This window comes from Papilio polytes, unplaced genomic scaffold (genome assembly GCF_000836215.1).
Source record: "Papilio polytes unplaced genomic scaffold, Ppol_1.0 DF820844.1, whole genome shotgun sequence".
Classification (NCBI taxonomy): Eukaryota; Metazoa; Arthropoda; class Insecta; order Lepidoptera; family Papilionidae; genus Papilio; species Papilio polytes.
In genome coordinates, this window is record NW_013528360.1 from 131,652 (window position 1) to 145,832 (window position 14,181).

Sequence of the window (14,181 nt, forward strand, 5' to 3'; positions counted from 1 at the left end):
CGCCGCGGCATTGGCTATCGCTTCGGCTTGTGCTCGAGAAATTCCTTCACCGATTCCTCCAAACAGGTTCAGTCCAGGGAAGGCACCCGCATTAGCATTGGCGGCGGCGTTAGCGGACGAATCTCCAATCAAACCATTTGCAATAGCGTTTGCTTGAGCGTTAGCATTGGCGTTGGAGCCCCAGCCACCGGCGTTGGCTATAGCATTGGCGTTTGCATTTGCCGAAGACGGTGAAGCTGAAATAATACGTTACTTTGTTTACAAATGTTTTGAAATTTTACAAAATAAATTGGTTTAAAACTTACGCCAAATAGGAATCGGCGGCGAGATGTCTGGAGTGTCTAAATATTAATAAGAAAAGTATGATTAATAATTACACATACCTTTTATGTGGAGAAAATGCTGATACTTATTGAAAACTTACTGCAAATAGGATCGTCAGAAGTTTCTATGTAGACGTAGTTGTACTTGACCTTGCAGACGTGGATCTTGCACGGCGAGCCGGGCAGACGGAATGGTATCAAAGGCCTTTGGCCGCGACACAGTGGCGCTGTACGGAGTACAAATTAGACATTTACAATAAAATCAGATTCGTGATTATATCTAACTTATGAAACTAAACAAATAAATTTGTAGTAGTATAAAGAGGTCAAGAAACTGTTCACAATTCTCACCAAGTCGGCTTTTTTATCGCGCCATCTCTTTTACATTAGAAAAAATGAAATATATTATAACATAGACACGAAGAGTGAGCTTTGCTGTAGTATTATTATCGTCTAGTAGACGTAACTTCTAAGACAAGTAGTGTCTCAAAACACTAAAAATACATCAATTGTTAGTAGTGTCATGAGAAATTGGAATTAAAATTTCCTAAATACATCAATGCGATTAACTTAAAATAAGCAGAACATTTGTATGTAGGTCTTGCCGCTACATTGCCGATAGTTCAGCTCGATTACAGAAATCGCTTTGCTCGCTTCATTTCCGCCGATAATTTATATAAATATTTTTCAATAACCTCTAAGATGTTTGTCGTTGCGGTATAATGGACGAGAAGTAAGTGATGTACTGTAACATATTATGGCTTTTACGTATGCGGTTCACTTGTAAAACGTAAACTAATTCTTACCTACGTAGATTATCACCGGAACAGGGTATATTTTGGTTTCTGAAAAATAAATATCGTCATAACTGTTGGTGTTCTTACTTTTCTTACATCATGATCACTACGTGTAACGTGTATTTACTTACGGGTCACGGGTACGGGTACAGGCACTAATCTGTCTTTGCCCGGGATTGTGATGTATCTATTAACTGGGTACGGAACTGGTACGGGAGGCGACGGAACCGGAACTGGCACCGGTACGTCTCTAACCGGTCCGGGAATCGGGACGGGGTAAGGTAATTTGATGGGCGGTGACGGCACCGGTATCGGTACTGGGATCTTTCTCTCCGGTCCGGGGATAATTTCGGGTACGGGGTATGGGACCTTTACGATCTTCGGCGGCGACGGCACCGGGTAGGGCCTGTTGACCGGGTACGGGACGGGCACTTGCTTCTCATAGGGCACGGGCACCGGCACCGAGGGTCCGCGGATGTAAATCTTCTCCGGCGGCGACGGCACCGGGACAGGGACCGGGACCAAGATGCGTTTACCCGGTACAGGTACGGGCACAGGGTACGGACGCGGAGGTCCAGGGATAACTATCGGGGGTGGACCTGGCGACAATGGTATATCTTGTAACTTGTATATAAATTATCGTCTGAATTTTATATGAAATGTTTTTATATAATATTCAGTTTACCTTAGACACTATTTATACAGATTATTAACAAACCGAGGTGTTGCGGCGCGGGCGAGCGGCGGCTGTGACCACGTCGGTACTAATTTATTTTATTATTCGTATTATTTTGAAATGCACGCTGATGGTTATTACAACCGACCTGTGTTTGATTTTTATTGTGGAAATGAACTGCTCGGGTTAAATATTTTATTTACGTATCGTCATTGTAACATCACAGCACAAAAGTACTTTGTAGTTTTTTTGTTTAAAAAATGGATGAAAATTAAAGTATTGAACCCAAAGTGACGCTAAAAACTTGATTTGCATAAACATTTCCATTGTTACTAAGCTGTACGAAATCTTAAGTTGTATAAGGGTGCAAGTTACCTAGTCAACGTTCTGACAATACACTTACATATAGGGTTGGGGTTGGGCCGAGGCAGGGGCAGGGGCGCGGGCGCGGGCCGCGGCAGGATCCAAGGCCCGTCGTCGATCACGATGGGCGCTACATAACATTAGGCACTGTTATACACGTCTTTGATTACACAGGTTTAATGACTTATGAATAACAAGCTTTTGCTAGCGATTTCCTCGGTGCGAAATTTTAAAAAAATCTGAGAAAACTTTTATCGACATCAGCTTAACCATTTTTTGGACATACGTAGTAACCAAAACTAATGCTTTATTTAAGTTTTGCATTTTCTATGTATACTTCTATACATTTTTCATTTGTCATTAATTCAAAAGTAGTAAAAAATATGACCTGGAAATACGTGATGATCATTCTTTGTAAGATTTTTCTGTAAATGTTTGTAACGTTATTAATATAACGTTTTATTAGTACGTATGACGGATACCGCAATTATATAGCATCGCATTTTACCGTCCCCCGCAGGCCGCGGTCCGCGACGTCTGTGGCTGGCGTGTCTGTACGCGGACAAGGGATGAACCCATTCAATTCTAACCCCCACACTATTTTTCATAACTTACGCTTATATCTATAGTTTTAATATGTTTTTGCCACTTCCAAATAGTGTTTGGTAGATGTGTAAATTTTTTTTTACTTCTGTCTAATTTTTAACTAACGTAAATGCTCTTAATGTATATGAAAGTTATTGAAGTTAACCGAAAATAGTATATTTTCCAGCCTTCAGTTTGATACGGAAAGCTACAGATTTCCAAAATTAACTTTGCTTTTAATTTTGTTAGTTGTTAAAAATGTTTTCGTAAAAAAAAGTAAATAGTGACCTCTAGAATCTGATGGAGATTAGAAATATCTTATTTAGTAGAAGAAAATTAAAAATGTATTGAATACAAAATAGCTTACTGGAATTTATGAAAATTATTTACCTGCTTTTCCGTCAGTGCCTTCTTTATTAAATACAGAATTTATTAGGAAATGACAGGAAATTTTAAATTAACTGTGAAAAACGCCTAGATTTTACTCTTATATTATGGCTTTGACTTGAGTGTCTAAAATGCGAGACAAATTACTAATCTAAGTCTAAGTACTAAGTCTGTATGTCTGGCCTTTGATAAAATTCTTCATATAGAACTAAATATTAGTAAACGATTGATTTCTAAAACTATTGCTATTGTAAATAATGTAAAAACTACGTTACCTGGAGCCGGTATTGGTGTCGCTGGAAAATAACAAAGTTGTTGATAATTTCACAAAGTTGATAAAACAGTGTTTATTCTGTTTGTTTTTTTATTAATTAAATCGGTGGGTTATTAGTAGACAATACATTACTTCACGCTCCGAAAATTAAACGTTAGTACTTTTGTTGTATTTTACATTTATTCTAGTTCTTAAAATTAATAACTTGTTAGAAGGGTTTTAATAATCTGTAATAAATGTTATGAAATTGAATAAAATAAATTGCGAACCTTATAAAATTGAATTGAACAGCTCCTTGTAGCGAGAGTAGCTGGTTTAGGAGTAAGTAATGTGATCCTCACGGCGAGGACAGTTGGTTTAGAATCAAATGCAGGGGTACTCACGGGCAGGGCAGTTGCTGCAGCGCGCACACTTGGGGTATAGGTTGCCGTAGTAAGTGAAACAGCCGCAGATGTAGCAGTCGGCGCTCGCGCGTACGTAGAACATGTCCCCCTCTTGGCTGCATCGCTTGTCGCCTAGCAACAGACATCATACCTGATACACCATAATCCGGAGCAGTGATTTCCTAAGTATAAATCTTGGGACCCACATGCGTACGGGAGGTCTACGATGGTGGGAAATAAAAGAGGGTTCACAAGTGTAAAAATAAATGTAGTAGTAGAGATTTGAGTTAATCGAGTGGATATTTTGATATGAGAATATTAGAAATTATGGGAATCTCATTTTTAGATTTGAAATTATGATTATTATTTGATATCGACAAACAGGTTGTGAAAGTTGGTAAACATACCGAGTGGCTCAGGGTTGTAGATGAGGTCTCTGGGAGCGATCAGCTGCGACTCTGCCCTGGCATACGCTGACGCATCCGCCTCCGCGATACGGTCTTCTGTCGCTGCTCACAGAATAAACAATAATGTAAACTCTCAAACAAGTCGCTATCATAATTACATCTATGTATTACACCTTGTTGGATCTCATGATGAGAGTAGAAATATGAGGATAATCTTACCTTCGGGCTCGGCGAGGGCGACCGCCAAGCAGCAGCAGATGAAGATTGCCTTTCGCCACATGTTTCTGGAGCAAGGCGTGTTGTGTTCGACCCAGTGAGCGTTGCCCACTGAAGATGCCCTGCCCGGCTCGCCCGCCACTATATAACGGGCATTCTGGTAACGCGTTGATAGCCGCGGAGAATCAATTCACTTATTAAAAAGTTTGATAAGTACTAACCAGGCGTTAAGCACTAAAATCAAAATTCCGTGAACAATTCCATTAGACATTAATCTTCTTTTAAAATATATGTTAACTATCGATATTACATATTGCTCCTACACTTAAAAACTATTATTTCAACAAGCTGTGATTTATTACACACACATTACACAATAATTTAGTTAAATAATAACACTAAGGAAATTTACACAAACTTCTAACTAACCTAACCTAACTTTTGCTGCAGCTTGAAAAAACTCAAATAACCAAAAACTGAACCGGATGCACATTGCACCGCCGAATCCACCGGAAACGGCCACACCCAGTGTAATGGCGACCAGCGCCATCTATCAACCGAGCTCTGGAAACTTTTTGTAAACAAAAGAGACATGACTGATAACCGAAGAATGGAAACTCGTTTACTCAAAACTACAATGCTTAAACAATTAGATTAACCTGATGTTTACAAGGAAAAGGAAAAATGGACTGAGATAATGTACCGTACTAAAGTATTCGTTATGTTACAAGTAGAAGTACTCACAGTACAATGAAATAGAGTTTGAGACGTGGGTCAATACATAAAAACAGATAAGTTATCAGTATGTAGTAAATCTACATCCACATGCCGCGTGCAGCGATCTGTACCCGCCGCCAGTAAATACCTCTATTTGTCGACACGCGCGCCCTCTGCCGCCCCACTCAAGATACCCTTGACTTCGCTAAACATCGCCTACTCTATTCGATTGCAAATACATCTCTTTTAGACGCTCTTATTTATCTTAAGTTAAAAATTGTTTTCTGTTTGTATAAATAAGATTTAACAAATGATTTTTAACTGAACAGAAGCTCAAAATTGATTTTGTTTACGTGGTTTTAACCTAAAATATTCTGTATTTCAATAAATTAATGTTTTTGTAACGGTAACACACTAAATGCTTTAGCGGTTAACACTCAGTATACATTCGTAATTTTAGAAAAAAATAACTAATGCTTTTTTCAAAATATACGACTCAATTGTAATATTGCTTTAACAGTGTATTCAGTAACGCGGCATAGTAGCAACGTGACAAATTTCACTTAGACCTAAGACAAAGTTGAACTTTCGCAGTAAAGTCTCGAAAGATATTTTACGTGGGTGCCGCGGGCTCTAGTCGCGGGGTGCGGGGTGCGCGGCGGGAGGAGTATCGTTTTCAGGAAGCCGCCGGAAAGCCTTCCTACGCTGAAATATTCCAAAGATGCTTTGCACTCTGCCCCATATAATGTTGCAGGCAAACCTTTTAGCAGATTCTACAGTTTTATTTAAGTTTCTTAGTGCAGCGATCGTTTTGGTCGATAGTGCAGTAAATAACTGAATAATTCAGTTTTGAAAAATCTCTTTTTGAAAACTGAACATACAGAAAGAAATGTGATAAATGTATTTCGATCCTTTCCGTACCTGGTTTGTTCATAAAAAGCATTATGTAAATATGAAAACTTACAAAACGGCTTCAATTGGTACTTACTTTCCTTTGTATAACTGGTTACTTTTGATTTTATTAATATTTACTGAATAGTATTACATTGCAACCTGTCAGTAGTTATATTAGTTATAGTTATAATTGTAGTAAGTTAGAACTTAGTTAACTAAATGCGGAGAGGGATTTGCTTGATTTACTTAGATTTCGAGAAGTTACTATCTACTTAGAATTCAAGTTGAAGACAAATTTATATAACAGTTTTAGTGCGTATTAAGTTTGTCAGATAACGCTATAAATAGATTTGATTTTTGTGTTTTTAATTGCAATAAAATGTTATAAATAAAATTTCTAGTTGAATAGTACTGTGCGGTACATTTACATCATCTTTGCTCACATTTTAAATATGAAATAGATTTCTATTTGCATTGACGTAGTACGCTCGTACGTGGGATCTAGCATATATTAAATTTTCTCCAATAGTAAATCCCTCATCTGGTGAAAGCTCGGAAACTATTCACGAATTCAATCCAAATCTACAAGTGCACAGTTTGCTGTTCCTGGAATATAATTACCATTCCAATGCTAGTCGCAGTCCGCGCGCGGAATATAATAATCCCGGCCGCATTCCCGTCGCACCTGGCGCCGGAACTGAGGCGCGGCGGGACTGCGGCGCGACGGGACTGCGGCGGGCGGGCTTGAGACGCAGGTGTCGCGTAATTCCCGGACTAACTAAATGGATATATCCCACTCAACGAACTTTATCAGACGAACTAAGTCGAGCTGCGAGTCAGCCGAGACGCTAAATGAACGCCGTCTTAAGTATTTTGTACAGTAACCCTAAACACTGTTATAACAGACGTCAAACTTGATAAACTGTGTATTATATCGTATCATAAAACCGTGTTATATCTCTACATAGCGTTATCAAACATTATCATATGAAAAAGTTATTTTTTAAACTGTAAACTAACCGGATCATCTCGCATAAAGGTGAAATATGAGGCACTCACGCGATTGGTTCAGCCCACACGCGGTGAGTTACGCGAAACTGTGGCCAGGTTGTGCGGAGTTTACTGTTGGACCCCAGGACTTGCCCTTACTTTGTATCCAACTTAAAAGTGTAATTTAAAAGAAACCCTCAAGGGTTTTGGGAACTCAATTATCTTGAAAGGTCAAACAATGTTTGAATCTATTTGTCGGGGTTTTATTTTTATTGTTATTTGCGATTTAAGTTTGTTAAAGTTTATGGTTTTTTAACATTGTATTTATATACTGTAAGACATTCTCGTACGACATATCAAGACGGTCGACTTAGAATTCTTGCAGACAATTCTAAACGATAAGTTACAACGCATAGATAAAAGTAGGATTACGGGTCGTACTTTAGCACCTTTTTTTTCTTTTTTTTTTTCGGTATAATTTAGTCTAACATAGATAAGATGTTCAGTGGTATGTAACTGTAACATTCACGGCTGTCGTAAGAATTCAAGTTTTAGGCAAAGATAATAGTGCGAGTTACAATGTTATAAAGATTCAACTAGAAGTAACAAGATGCAACTAGCATATGGAGGTATGGAGGTTTTCTGTCTTCACACTGGACGTTGCAAAGAATGGTTATTTTTAAATTTTGTTTAACTTGCTTATAATGTTGTCTTTAATAGTTATGTAACGCACAAAAGCAATTTGTCTGTACTAAAATAATTTCGTTTCGCGCTAGAACATATTGATGTAGCGACATCATTTGTGATTTTCTTTGTAACAAAGCAAAAGTCTGTTATCGTCGTAAGTCGCGAGCTTTGCTTATCCTTTCCCCCAATAAATTGTGTGTTCGGTTGCGCGCGTGAGAAATTAGGCTCGTTAGGGGCCGGCCGAGTCGGGTCGCTTCATTATTTCTTGTGGAAGTTTTTTCGCGAACGTAAGTCGGCCCATTCCATTTATTGCGCAGTCCGACCCTTGCTATTGCCGCTGTATCGATGTCCAATCAATTCGTAATACACGATATATTTGTTTACTTTGTTTTGTGTTGTTACACTACGTTTTGCGACCGGATTTGTGTGATGTTTATTGTATTTATTAATAGAAGTATTACTACGCCAATTGGACCATTGGACCGTTTATTACAATCGATTTAAAATTTGTAAAGTTAAAAACGAAGTTAGAACCAGACAAACTCCTAAAAACTAGGAGGTACACAATTTGACTTTATATATTTTTTACGTAAAAGGCCTACTTCTTTCTTTCATTATGAAAATACAAATCAGACCTTTATGTATGCCCGTCTACACAACGTGCAACCACGAGTATTCGAGACATTTGTATTGATAAATATTTGCGCTGTCAGAGCCGCCTTGGTGCGTAAATTCCATCAGTCAAGTGAAATGATGCGGTGAAACGCGTGACGTTTGATGGCTTTTCTTGTGTTACTAATATCGCCTCAAATTTATATTTACGACAGCTCCTAATTCAAAACATTGTTATGCCTCTTTGCACACATTATTCTCTTTTTTTCGTCTTATAGTAGGTTAGGGTTGTCGCCGATATGTCTACCTTTTTACAGCCTTTTACTTTTTTTTTAAAATAATTTTGGTGAATGTAATTGCTTTGTATATCTAAAAGTAACTATTGTTCCTTCGAGCATTGAGTTAAGTATTAAATAATAACGTAAACAGCAAAGAAAGCTCACAACAACAAGCCTTAATTACGCGCCTGGAGTTGTTGAAGAGCAAGAACAAAACGCAGCGGCGCTTGTTGCCTTCAGATTCCGGCAGGCGCTCGTTAGCCATGCGCCTGCCAGCCACGCTCAGCATTCAAACTGCATTTTAATTACAGCTTCATAGGTTGCGTGTGCTTTAGGATTGTTTGAGACCTCACTACAATGTTTGTCTATTTTGCATGAAATTATTAACAAAAGTTTTTGCAAAATAGCCAACATTTGAATTTATAGTCTTAATATGACATTCGATTATTTTTATTTATTACTGTGTTACATTATGTTAATCGTTGTTTGTTTGTTACAGGTATGTTTTGAACTAGTTTTCGTATCCCTAGACAAAGGTACGGTGATGAAATTGTATTAACGTGTCTACACATTTTGTACTTCGTAAAAAAATGTAAACGTACAAGTATGTGGCAAGTGTGTAGAGATATGATCACAAACTCCCACGACCGTGTCGATACAGTAACACGATCTTCATGCATTTTATCAACATTTTGTGTACGGAAGTGCCCGGAGCTGGTTTCTATCGGCCGTTTGCTACAAATTCGTTGTCGATCCGTGGGTACAGGGCCATTGAATAAATAGATCGTAACGGTGAGCAGTGGGCGCGCCCACGCCTGTGCCCCTCGCCATTGCTCAATACAGCCGCGGATTCGAACCCGACTCTGCAATCGTTTTGAATTCACTGCAAATGAACTACAATAGTCTGCTAAACAATACCGTACCAATGTGCCTTTCTGCGCATAATCTAAATTTGTTATGAAAAACTCAAATTAAGACTACAGTACAGTGTGTAAATGTAGGTTGGTAAATTGTCCTATCTCACGGAAATATTAACGATGATTGTGTTATTTCCAAAAGTAAAAGTGTGTCAATGTAAGCGAGCATGGTACCTGTGCTGGCTGCACATCCATCATACAACCTCAGCCATCGCCCACGCGCGGTCCACGCTACACGTGCTGCCATTGTAATACTTCTGTAAACAGGTCCGCGACCTAAGATACAGATGGAATGATACTGCCCACTGCAAACTGTTTAAAGCTAGATTTTGTACTTGAATAAGTGATCGTCAACTTGACACTTTTGTATTAGGTTTCTGCTGTAACTTCGAAAGCGCGAAATTATGTAGCTTATGCCATCTTCCTGACTATCATCTACATGTATGCTTAATTTCATGAAAATTCGTTCAGCCGGTGATACCTATAATATCCATGTATTTATAACAATAGTAAAGCTGGAGAGTAAGATAAGATTTTCCGCGGATTTACGCGATGTTTTCAGTTTTATATGAAGTATACAGTCATTATTAAGTTAAAGGCCTCTATTCTGTCTAAAATTTTATAGACAAAAAGTGATTAGCCTATGTGTTCTCCTAGACTGTCATAAACGTCTATGCATAATTTCATCTAGATCCATTCAGCCGTTTACGCTACAAATTGTATCCATTGTATCCATGTATCCATCTAAACTTTCGCATTTATAATGTTAGTACGATTAGTATGATTAAATCATAGAGCTTGCGAAGTGTAAAGTAACGAGACAATGATTATATAGCAATGATACCTGTCTGTCTGTTACCTAGTCATTAATATTTATAGGTTATATTTAAATTAAAGAAATTCTTTAGTCTTTCGCGTTTCTTAGAAGAAATACTCTAATACCTCCTTATAACAATAGACAGACATAAAAACCTTTCCAATAAAAGCGTAACATTTCAAAGGAAAGCTGATTCAAATTCATTTACCGGTAAGAAGTGTAATTAAAAGGCAGAGAGCAAAGGACACAAAGTAAAGGCATCAGTAACTCGATCAAGTCGCCGCTTCGTCGTGTTGGTCGTTATGTCGCGTCGGCGTCGACAGTCGCTGGATGAACTTCAAAGAACTTGTTACTTGCAATTTAAAATCACCAGGCACGTTGAAATTTCAACAAAAGAAATAAATCTATCATTGACTGACTGTACCAAATGCTATGGTTTTAGAATACGACCACTAACATAAATATGCAGTCATGGTAAGTTACTCACAAATAGCTCGAGGAGCAACAGTTCAAGTGAGGTCAAATCTCAATCAGCTCATGTTTACCGAAAAAACCATGACCTTTAGTTCAAGTTCCGCATTGCTTAGATACGCCTTTAAACGTCCTTCGATTTGCAATTCTATGGCCGCTTATTAAAGTCTAAATTCGTATACGTTTTGATACAGTAAGGCGCTCAGTTTCTGTACGCATAACTCGTACAAGCTTAGAGTTTAGTTCCTTGATAGTTCATTGATGTCTTTTTTTATATTTAACACTCCTTTAGTATTTAAGCGAATTGAACATTGTTTTAATATTGAATAAATTATTACAATTGGATTTCACAGTATGATATTTCATCGAATGACACATTTATCAGTTTTGTTTAATACATCACTTACATCACTCGTAGGTAATTTTTAATTTTACGTAATTAATCATTTACTGCACTTTCATTAATCAATTTGTTTGATGTAATTATTTTAACCGCGACAGAAAAATGCCAGATGGTTTAATTCAGAAAGTTATTTCACATTTTACATCCATTAATTCATATAATTAAAACAATGTTTTTATTTCTTTGTGAACTCCAAATACGGTCTAACAGATGTGTACCGTAACCCTGTAATTACATAATTAAAACTCCATTTAAAATCGCCGGCCGACTCTAGCAATCAATTGAACTAACTCGTGTTACCGCGAACGCGTTCACACCGTCTTTATATTCATTTATTATAATTATTCATGTATGCACATAACGTAGCACCCACGTGTTACACAGCCTAAATTATTGCCTTAACCATTAATAAGCTTTCTCGCAGTACAAAGATTTGATTACGGTCTTCTATTGACGAGATAACTGTTTCGGTGTGTGTGGGAGACGAAGCGGATAGTTTCAACGCAACTAAAGATAAGTTGAAAAATAATTGCCTTATTCTACTGCATTTTATTTAGTCCGTACCCAGACGTAACTAAATTTCTAACAGATCAAATTTCTCACTTGACTGACTTAACTTTTAAAACAAATAGTAAGAACTCGTAACTTAAAAGCAACTTAAACTATTTAACATACGCTTACGACCACAATCGCTTCACAAACGACAAATCCAATATTGATATAATTTGAACGAAGCCCAATAAGTATACCGCTCTGTACATACATAATGTACTTACTCTATGACCCGTTAATATTACGCAACGCTAGAGCGGGACGGACGGACGGACAAACAGGCCGTTACTCAGTCAATGTTCCCGCCCGTAGCAGTCCACACCGTCTACTCTACTCTACACTTTATACAGCCTTCAAAAATAAAAAAAAACATCTTAAAAAATCGTACGCAAGTGATAGTGTTTATATGTGTGGTGGTTTTAGTGCAGTGTGTGTGTCTGTGTGCATTTCAGAAGCGTCATTGATAAGGGATTTGTGAATGGGATCTGCGTAAGCGCAGGTCGCGCCGCTCCGTGCGTTATGTTAGGTTTGTATACATCAGCTGATTGTTGTCTTATCACTTTATAGTATACATTATGTCAATAACGTCTTAATAAAATAAACTTTTACTAACTTCGTTTAGATAAAATTGACCCGTAAATTCATTAAGATAAAAATGTAAACGGAATAACTTTATTTATGAAGGTATATATCGCAATTATGGTATCACGTGCAAAATACATAATAAAACTTCGTTAATATTCTCACAATATTATAGTTGTGAGTGAAGACTAAGAAGCACAAATCTAATCAAACAGCATTACTGCGGCGTGCGGGCGTGCAACCCCTGCAACCCCCGCATTAAGCTGAACCCCTACCAGTGCTGTGGCTCTCCTCTATTAATCTCTACTTGACGTATAATGTAACGACAATGTAGTTGAGCCACTAGTAAAAACGAATCTCAACAAAGCTAGAAATCTAACTATTAAATGTAAAGATAATATCAAAATTACAATTTATTTTTGCGCCGTCTTTTGATATCTTCATATCAAAATTGTGTAAAACCTTAATTTGAAATACGTATTGTTAGTTTCAGATTCAATGCTCAAAAATAGGTTATTGACTCTCGATTTATAAGTAACAGAGACTAAATTGTTTTATGTTGGTAGCAGTGCATTGACCCCGACATTGACTCATGAAGGTTTTTGACATTGTACAGTTCAGTTTCGCATAATTACATGCTACTCTACTCCGCGCTATTGTGTTGTGTTACGTAGGCTGAAGTACGCAAAGCAAAAGGACAGCACACTAACTACTTAGTAAGATTTCCTTGTTAATACTAAAATAAATTCTGATGTATGAAAGTGTTAACAATTTATAAAAGCCTGTCATCGTGTAACATGTATACCCCGACAGTAGGATAAAGGTAGAAACATTAATTACTTTAAATATATTTAATAGCCAACAAAATCTTATTTCAAATCTAAATCCCGACAAAATTTCAACACATCTACTTGTATTATTTGCGTAAAATTAATTACAGTCGAATGAAATCGTTTTAAATCAAATGTTCAGTACAATTATGATAAAACAATTGAAAATCAATTAGCCGCGATGTCGATGTCGATGTCGCCTGTCATTGTGTCAGCGTCGTGGTTAATTAGTTTTATGAATAACGCATTAGGGACATTTATTGCTTTTTTTAGAAAGACACAAGCGTGCGACAAACTAACATTCTATGAGAAACAAAATCAATCAATATCCCAATCATTCGGAATAGTTATAGACACATCTTACTAATATTATAAATGCGAAAGTTTATATGGATGGATGGTTAGAGTTTGTAGCCTTAACTTCTGAACGGATCTCAATGAAATTTGGCATAAATGTAGGAAAAAGTCTGGAAGAACACATAGGCTACTCTCTTTTTTTTTATATCACGCCAACGGAGTCGCGGGCGACAGCTAGTTAGAGATACAGCGAGACATCAAAAGTATTATTTTTTTACTTCTTTTTAATGGACAAATCAATGTAACTAACAATGCCAATCGTAAATTAGGAAAAAGTATGTAAATACGAGTGATCGTTTCACAGCTCAGTGAGCGGCCTAACTGCGCTAAATGACCAACTAACAATCTAATTTTATTCACGAATTAAACTCAATCAAATGTAATTACAAAATAGTTCTCCGCTATAACAAATGACAAAAAACATATTTACATACATAATGTCCGTAATTACAAATCATAATTATACTTATAACATAGACTGACTATTTGATATTCACTGGAGTTGACACTTCACGTCACAATTAATACATTCATTATGCGTCCGGCGTGTTTGATATTTTTTATATAGTTAATTTCATGGTTAGTTAAGCGATAATTGTAAAAAACAGATTTATTTCACAATAGTATTAATCACCGCAGCGATCATTCTTTCGTATCTCCTTA

The 14,181-nt window shown here is 37.2% G+C and overlaps 1 protein-coding gene across 3 annotated transcripts in view; it reads left to right on the forward strand.

The window, feature by feature from the left end:
• Positions 1-14,181, forward strand: part of LOC106110149 (dystrophin) — a 191,479-nt gene that overhangs the window by 86,597 nt on the left and 90,701 nt on the right. Inside the window, exon 1 of one of the 3 annotated variants that reach the window (XM_013291865.1) lies at positions 12,053-12,275. The exons of the other annotated variants lie outside the window; for them this stretch is intronic. The gene's annotated coding sequence lies outside the window, so the exon portion shown is untranslated. Of the gene's footprint in view, positions 1-12,052; positions 12,276-14,181 lie in introns of those variants that run through there. 3 annotated transcript variants of the gene reach the window in all.